This window comes from Rhinoderma darwinii (genome assembly GCF_050947455.1).
Source record: "Rhinoderma darwinii isolate aRhiDar2 chromosome 5 unlocalized genomic scaffold, aRhiDar2.hap1 SUPER_5_unloc_34, whole genome shotgun sequence".
In the NCBI taxonomy this organism is placed as follows: Eukaryota; Metazoa; Chordata; class Amphibia; order Anura; family Rhinodermatidae; genus Rhinoderma; species Rhinoderma darwinii.
Genome location: NW_027461792.1, coordinates 540,298 through 548,976, shown reverse-complemented (window position 1 = coordinate 548,976; position 8,679 = coordinate 540,298). Strand labels below are relative to the sequence as shown.

General features: G+C 51.9%; 1 pseudogene; it reads left to right on the top strand.

Moving 5' to 3' along the window:
* Positions 1-5,559: 5,559 nt before the first annotated feature.
* LOC142690552 (U2 spliceosomal RNA) lies at positions 5,560-5,735 on the top strand (annotated as a pseudogene).
* Positions 5,736-8,679: the final 2,944 nt, after the last annotated feature.

The following is an 8,679-nucleotide window of genomic DNA, read 5'->3' as shown; positions in this document are numbered from 1 at the left end:
GCTTAGCGATCCAAGAGCGTTCCAGACGAAGCCGGCGACGAACTGCGGAGAAGAACCAGCGAAGACGACGATCCAGAAGGGAGAAGCCGCCATCGGGGAAGAAGCTCCGGGAGATCGCTGCCGGGAAGAAGAAGGAGAACTGCGACAGAGACCTTCGGAGAAGAGCCGCTGCTGAAGGGGATCTTTGAAGAAGCTCGGCCGCAGAAGAAGCTCGACGAGGAACCGCTGCGGAAGAAATTTCGTGGAAGAACCTCGGCCAGCAAGGAGAAGATTTGCATAGCTCCGCCCCCTTCGGGAAAGAGCTATCGAAGATCCTCCCCAAGCGACAGGAACAGCTGGAAGAAGCCATGGCCTCAACCAGCAACCCTGCCACCCAGAAGAAGAAGGCTGATGGACCAGGTGAGCCGACCCAGGCCAGGACATCTCCTCCTGAAGCCTCCTCAAGCCAACAGGCCACCAGGAAGCCGAACCAGGCTGCTCCAACCCTGGAGCCCTGGATGAAGCAGACTGTGGCCCTGAAGCTGAAGGAGGTGGACGGGAGAGTGCCGGACATGACGGAAGAAGTGTTCTGCCAGAAGATGCTCCTGGACCAGGGCTTCGCTAAGCCGGAGACCATCAGCATCCAGGCCTTCATGACCGGGATGTTCTTCGTGACCTTCGCTTCGATCAACATCTGCAGAAGGTACTGGGAGATGGTGAAAGCGGCGAGGCCTGAATCCCCTTTCTCTCGCTTTGTGGGCAACTGCCCTGTCCAAAGAGAGGAAAGGCGGGTGACGGTCTCAATGCGGAACCCACACACCCCCGGCAAAGACATCACCACGCTCCTGAAGCGGTTCTGCACAGTGGTGAGGGAACCCACCCACATCCTGAACGGACTCGGCTTCTGGACTGGCAAGTGGTCGGTAATCGTCCGACTGAACAAGGATTCGAGCGCGGAAGACGGCCTCCAGCACCTGCCCCAGTCATTCTCGCTGGGCAACTCCTACGGCCTCATCTACTACCCGGACATGCCGCAGATCTGCAGGAGATGCAGCAAGAAGGGTCATTCGGTGAAGGACTGCAAGGAGGACGCCTGCAAGAACTGCCGGGTAACAGGACACGAGACCAAAGACTGCCCGAAACGGACAATGTGCAACCTCTGCGGACAAGCAGCCCACTCCTACAAGGACTGCCCGAAGAGGGATCGATCCTGGGCAACTGTAGCGGCGAAAGCTCCGGCCAGAGGGAACCCCGCCCCAGCCAGAGCTCCAGCGGCGCAGAAGACCGGGAATAAGAAGGATGGTAAGAAGACGACAGTCCCTCCCCCCCGTCTCCCGGCCCTCCCTCGCCCTACCCTTCCCACCCTCCCTCGCCCGGCCCTCCCCACCCCCCCGTCCCCAACCCCTGTCACCCCCACTGAGGCTCTAACCTTCTCCTACCCACCCATCTCAGTGGTCCTGTCACCTGCACCTCTCCCAACCCAGCCTCCCTTCTCCCCAGCTCCAGCAGCACTAACATCTTCCCCTCCAGCTGCTGGAGTCCTCTCCCTGGAGGATTTTCCCCCTCTTGTCTCCTCAGGTGCCATCCAGAGGAAGATAAAGGTGAGGGACAGCCCAGCTGCTGAGTCCTCAAAGCGACAAGTCGTAGAAATCTGCGAAGATTCCCTTGCGCAGCAGGAGGAAATGGAGCAGATGGTGGAGGAACTCGTGTCTGAACCTGAGGTCATCGACTTCACAACAGACATCCAGGTGGCTACAATCCTGGAACAATTTTTGTCAGAGGGCCTGCTGGATCTTTCGGACCCGCCAGGAGAGGAGGATCCGCCCGACCGGACTGGTAACTAAGGTGTATCGTTTGCACTAACCTTCTTTATTCTCCCCCATGGCTGCTGAACTTAACATCTTTAGCCTCAATGTGAGGAGTGTTAGAGATAGGACTAGATGTCAGATGGTGCTAACTTTTCTTTCCAAGCAGTCGAGTGATGTATTTATGCTGCAGGAATGTACTCTCCCCTCTTCCAGGTCATACCATCATCTGGCCAGGCAGTGGACCCATGGCCCGTCCTACTGGTCTGGTGGGGGCGACTGTAAGTCTGCAGGGGTTGCCATCCTGATTAGGGGAAGCGTATTTACTGTTGACTCTGTCCAGGAGCTCGCCTGCGGCCGCTTGTTGGTCGTAGACGGTTCCTGGGCAGGAGAGCCGATTAGGCTCATCAACGTGTACGCTCCCCCTATGAAGGCTGAGCGCCTGGAACTATTCCAGACCCTGCGGACCCAGCTCGCCACCACTAGGGCAGTGGTGATGGCCGGGGACTTCAACTGCCCCATCGAAGAGGATGGACGAAGTTCCGGCACTTCAAACAAACTGGATGTCAGTTCCAAACTGCTTATCGAGATGGTAGCCGAAGCATCCTTGCAGGACGTTGTGGGCTCCATGGGGATCGGCTCTGTGAACTATTCATGGAGCCGACCCGATGGCTCACTTCGTTCTCGGATTGACTTTGTGTTCACCTCCCGGGCAGTCAAGCAGCATGGGCACTCCATGGTCCCCTGCTTCTTCTCTGACCACAGGGCCATTCTCTTCCAGGGTGCCATCGGCCACGGTTTTCCTCCCGGCCCTGGCTCCTGGAAGCTGAATTGTGCCCTGCTGGAAAGAGAGGAGGTACTGGCGGAACTTAGAGACGCCTATATTGTTTGGAGGAATGATAAAGTTTTCTTTGACAAAACCTGTGACTGGTGGGAATATGTTAAAGTTGAATTTCGTTGTTTCTTTCAGGCAAAAAGTCGCCAACAGGCGTGTGAGAGGAAGAGAGACTTCAGAGAGATGCAGCGTCAGCTGCGATCCCTGCAAGACCTCCTTCAATGCGGCTGGGACGTCAGGAAGGAGCTGGAGGAAGCCAAAAAGGGCCTGAAAAGGCACTTTGAGGAGGAATCCAAGCGAATTGTCTTTCGTTCCAAGGTGGAGAACCTGGAGAAGGGTGAGAAATGTAACTCGTTCTTTTTCAGGAAACTCCATGCCGGCCACACGCCCCTGAAGGAACTCCGAGATGAGACCGGAAACATGCATTCTGGGAAGAAGGAGGTGATGGGAGTCGTCACAGACTACTACCGAAGCCTCTACTCCCGGAAAACCACTGACCCCGAAGCCGCCGATAAATTCCTGTCAGGTATCACTAATCATCTTGATCCTGCAGGTACGGAGGCTATGGATGTACCCCTGACGGTGGAGGAACTGCTCTCTGCCGCTAAATCCTTCAGACCCGGCAGGACCCCGGGCAGTGATGGTCTCCCAGCAGAGCTCTATGTAGCGCTGGGGGACTTGATCAGTCCGGACCTGCTGGAGCTCTATGAGGAGATGGTGGTGGAGGGTAGAATGCCACCGTCCTTGAGAGAAGGCATGATCACGATCTTGTATAAGCGGAAGGGGGAGAGATGTGACCTGAAAAACTGGCGTCCCATCTCTCTCCTGAACGTGGACTACAAGATCCTCGCCAAAGCATTGGCCAACAGACTGAAGGTTGTCATCGGACGGATCATCGGATCGGACCAAACCTGCGGCATTCCTGGCCGTAGGGTGGCCGACAGTCTTGCCCTGGTGAGGGACACGGTGCATTACATGCAAAGCCGCCGTACACACGCGGCCCTGGTCAGTCTGGATCAGGAGAAGGCTTTTGACCGGGTCTCTCACGAATTCATGGGTAAGGCTCTGCGTAGGCTGCGGCTTGGCAGGTTGTTCTGTTTGTATGTTAACCTGATGTATTGCGACATTTACAGCTCGGTGCTGGTGAACGGCTGGAAGACTGACCCCTTTCCTGTATCGTCGGGGGTTAGACAAGGCTGTCCTCTTTCACCTCTCCTTTTTGTTTGTGTTATAGAGCTCTTCGCAGAGGCTATCCGGCAGAATGGAGAGATCAGAGGGATCACCGCACCAGGTCCAGGACACTTCGAGGTCAAATGCTCGCTGTACATGGACGACGTGACCGTCTTCTGCGCTGACCAGAGTTCGGTGACTGCACTCGTCCAGACCTGTGAGGAGTTCGGACGCGCTTCAGGGGCAAAAGTCAACTGCGGGAAGTCGGAAGCCATGCTCTTCGGAAAGTGGTACCTGCCTTCTCCTGCCTCCTTCCCGTTTACTATCAAGCCGGACTTCATCAAAATTCTGGGAGTCTGGTTCGGTAAGGAAGGTGCAGCCCTAAAGTCGTGGGAAGAACGCTTGGCCAAAGTCAACCAAAGGATCGGACTGTGGAGCCTCAGACAACTCACTATTGAGGGCAAAGCAATGGTCCTGCGTAACGAAGTCTTGCCTGTGCTACAATACACTGCACAGGCATGGCCCCCTCTTGCCACCGTCTCGAGGGCCATTACCAGGACTGTGTTTCGCTTCATCTGGGGCTCGAAAATGGACAGAGTAAAGCGGACTGTTATGTACAAGGAGCCCCGCAAAGGTGGGAAGGGTATACCCGACATTCCCACTCTGCTGCGGATCGCTTTTGTATGTGACTGTGTTCGTAGGACTCTGAGGACAGCAAACGGCTCTGCGGGCAAGGCCATGTCCCGCTACTTCCTCCTTCCCCTCTGGCGAGGTTTTGGCTGGGACAAGTGGGACAGCTCCTTCCCTTACAACTGGCACGCTCCCTGGTTCTACGGAGATGTCGTCCGGTTCGTGAGGGAGCATCAACTGGAGGGTCTTAAGCCCGACTTGTGGAAACCTAAGACGATCCACAAGCACATCAGAGCAAAGGACTCACTGGAGTCTGTTCCAGGGCTTCATGCCGACACGTTGGAGACTGTTTGGACTAACGTGTCATCTGGCAGGTTGACCAACGGGCACAAGGACATTTCATGGATGGCCATCCAGGGAGGACTGCCTCTTAGGTCATTCATGCATGCCCGCAACCTGTGCAAGACCCGGTACTGCCCCAGGTGCCCCTTCACGGAGGAAACATCTTTGCACATTTTCTGGCAGTGCCCCTTTGCACAGGGTCTGTTGAAAGCCTTGGAACATGAACTCAAGGACTCAGTACCCAGGAACAGACTGTCGTACCGCTCGGTACTTTATGGACTATTTCCTGGGAATACCACGGATGGAGCAATCCAGGAAGCCTGGCGCCTTATGAACTGCTTTAAGGACGCTATATGGTTTGCCAGGAACCGTCTGATTTTGCGGAGAGAGAGTGTGTCCGTCCAGGACTGCCGCAGGCTGATCCACAGCCTGCTCAGAGACTATTCCACCTGGGACAGCCCGGACGTCGATGAGGAAGAGGACTGATACTCCCCTTCCCCCCACTCTCCCTTCTTGTGTGTTGTCTTTCAATAAAGCTTCGGGCCTGTGATTTCCCCCTTCCCTATCCCCTCCTACCCACTCCCCTATCCCATCACTTGTCTGTAATGCTTTGTTGTTTGGCTTTAGTGAATGCAAGAATGTTAGTGTAGCATGTGGTGTAATGTATAGCATAGGCTAGCCTGTACTGTGTATTATACTGTCATGTTATGTTTGACGACTGTTATTATTTATTATTTGCTGCTTCATGGCTTGCGCTGCGTCGCAGTAATGTTTGTATGATGACGATTGATTGTCAATAAAGCATTTTTCAATCAAAAAAATCTGTTCTTATCAGTTTAATATCTGATACGTCCCCTATCTGGGGACCATATATTAAATGGATTTTTAGAACAGGGAGATGGAAATAGAGCTTGCTCTGTCCACTCCACGCATTGACCTGGTATTGCAGTATTTCCAGGACCGGTGCACCCTTCCCTTATGTGTTGACTAAAATCAGATTCCAAAAGTGCTATTTGTGTTTGCTATTGTTTTTGTCTTTCTGATGGGATCTCCCCTTTTAATCCCATTATTTCAACACCTGTTGGACAATGCATTTGTACAGTCATGTGTGATAATGAGCTCATTTATTAAATGCAATTAATTAATACATTGCCACCTCTTGTTGTGTGTGTGTGTGTGTGTCTTCTGTGTTTCTGTGTTTCCGGCATTTCACATTGGAACAGCTCATTCACCTTCCTTGTCTTCTCTCCGCCCTCCCTCCCTCCTAGGTAAGTTAAAGAGCTGCACCTGAGCCAGCCACTGATTGATGCAGCACCACAGTCAAATAGTGGAGTGGAGTGGAGTAGGGGAACAGCAAACAGCCATTAAAGCAGCCAGCCGCCTACCCGCCACAATGGACCTACCTGTGTACACTAGATGGATGTGATGGAATGTACTGTCGTCCCTACATTTCAAGAAGAAGTAAGAATTGCAGTTGCAACAAACCCTTGCTTGCCTACAAAGAGAGCAGCAATTTGGATTTGTTACTATGTTACCTAGAAGAATAACAAACTGTGCAAGGATGGAGGTTGTAGGAGCAAGGAGAAGTTGTCTGTAAAGTTGGTGGATGCTTATTTTCCATTTTGCAGTCCCTTGTCTCCCTCTTGTGGCCTCCTGGAGGCAAATAAATGTGCAAAAAAAAGACAGCCTGGCGGCCGGCTGTTGCAGTGTTGCCCTCTCAGGCAACACTGAGTGACTGACTGAGCCTCACCGTCTTATATAAAGTTCAGACGGAACTTTGCACGTGTCATAGTGGAGCCCTCAGGATTCCAGAGCCAGCTTTCTGACATCATAATGGGGCCTGCCTCAGAGATAGATAAAAGCCTGGGCCCAGGCAGTGTTGGTCAGTGCTGCTCAGCAGGCAGCACTGGACTGGACTGGATTACAGCTGATACAAGGTGTGAAGGAACAAGGGGTGGCTGTGGGCATGCACTTGCTGCCGCTGCCAGTGTTTATCTGCATGGCAGGAGGGCATTTGGGCGTTGCCAGGAAGGCGTTTTTATGTAGATTCCTCCTCTTTCAGCACTGCATTGTGGTGCAAGCAAAAGAAGCAAATCCTGTGTAGCTTCCTCTCCGGCCTTTATTCACCTCCCGCTTAGTAGCTGTAAATGTGTGTGAGCCTGCAGGGCCCCATGGAATTGCCTAGGAGTAGGCTGAATCGCTGCAAGGGGTGAACAGCAGTATGGGACAGGCTCGGTCAACGGCCGGCCCATTCGGGTTATCGCTTCTCGGCCTTTTGGCTAAGATCAGAGTTTATTGCTCTGGTCTTGGTCAGGGGGTGCGGGTTTTCCCTTGGGAGGAACCAGAGTGGTGATCGTTCTGTGATCGTGGATCGGCAGGTATAGTCAGCATGGATGCAGCAAGGACAACACCAGTGGAGAGAACCATTCGAATTAAGGTAGACCCAAGTGATTCTGGTAAGAACACCATTGAATTTGTTGGAAGGAAGCTGGTGGTCGACATGGCAGGTATCCCTCTTTATAAATTATTCTGTGTGCAAGAAAACAGAAAGCAAGGATTGTATGATGTGTCCTTTCAAGAAGAAAATGACTGTTTAAATTTCTATGAAGCCTTAAAAGTGAATGCTAACTGTGAGGTTTTGAAAAATGTCTCTTTTGTGCCTCTATTTGCTATGGGAGAGAGGGTACTATTTGTACATGTCTTCAACCCATTTACCCAGCTGGACTTAATCAAGAACTTTTTGAGTTTATATTGCACCAGTGTGAAAGGGGGAACCAAAATGACCAGCTCATTGAAAGTGTTTAATGGAACTTATAAATTTTTCGTCCAGTTTAAGCTGGACCCGGATTGTATTGGTGGAGTTAAGAGCCCTCCATTGTCCTTTTCCATTGCTGGCTATAGAGGATATTTGTATTATCAAAATATGCCAAAATTTTGCCGGTTCTGTCACCAGTTTGGTCACACTAAGGAATGCTGCCCTGGGGTGAAGGTGTGCAGGAATTGTAAGATGGCTGGACATGAGGCAGGTGCATGTACGGAACCCCGATCGTGTGATTTGTGTGGTGAAGTGGGGCACCTGTATAGAGATTGCCCAGTGGGCAAGAAGAGAAAGGAGAAAGAGGAAAAGGAAAGAGAGGCACAGAGACAGAAGAATATCCAGAAGCAAGAGGAAGCCAATGAGAGGTTAAGGATAGAAAGGGAGGTGGAGGAGCAAAGGCAGAAAGAAATCCTTGATGCAATATTGGCTGAGGCTGAGCGAGATAGCACGCAGGTGCAGGCAATTGAGGAAACTTTCATTGAGGACATGCCAAGCCCTGTGGTAGAAGAATCTCAGAGGATATCAGAATGGTCTTCCTCTGGAGTGTTGAGTCCAGTGAGAGAAGTGGAGATGTCTTTTCGCCCACAGAGAGTGGGGAACTTTCCAAAAAAACAGAGAATTGAAGTGGTGGAGACGCAAAGTGCGGAGACGGCGAACGCCTTTCAGGCATTGTTTGAGCCGAACATGGAGTATGAGACTAGTGAAGAAAACTCTCCCGGGCCTTTAACCCGGAAAGTTTGAGGGTTCTGCTTTGTGTTTTTTCACCTTTTTCTGCCTAGGGCAGTTATAAAATGTCGTTTAAAATTTTGTCTTCCAATGTCCGGGTGTTTAAAAACCGGGCCAGGAGAGCAGCCATTTTGGAGGAATTGTCTTTCAGTGGAGCAGATTTAATTTGTGTGCAGGAGTGTGGGATAGAGTATATAGTTAAGCAGGAGGAGTGGGGTTTTGGTGCAGCAATATGGTCATGTTCTAGTCACAATAGAAATGATGGTGTGGGGGTTTTGGTTAGGAGTAGCAGGGTGGAGGTTTGTAGCTACACAGTGATTGAGGAGGGGCGGTGCCTGTTAGTGGTTATAAAAGTATGTGGTGTGAATGTGCGT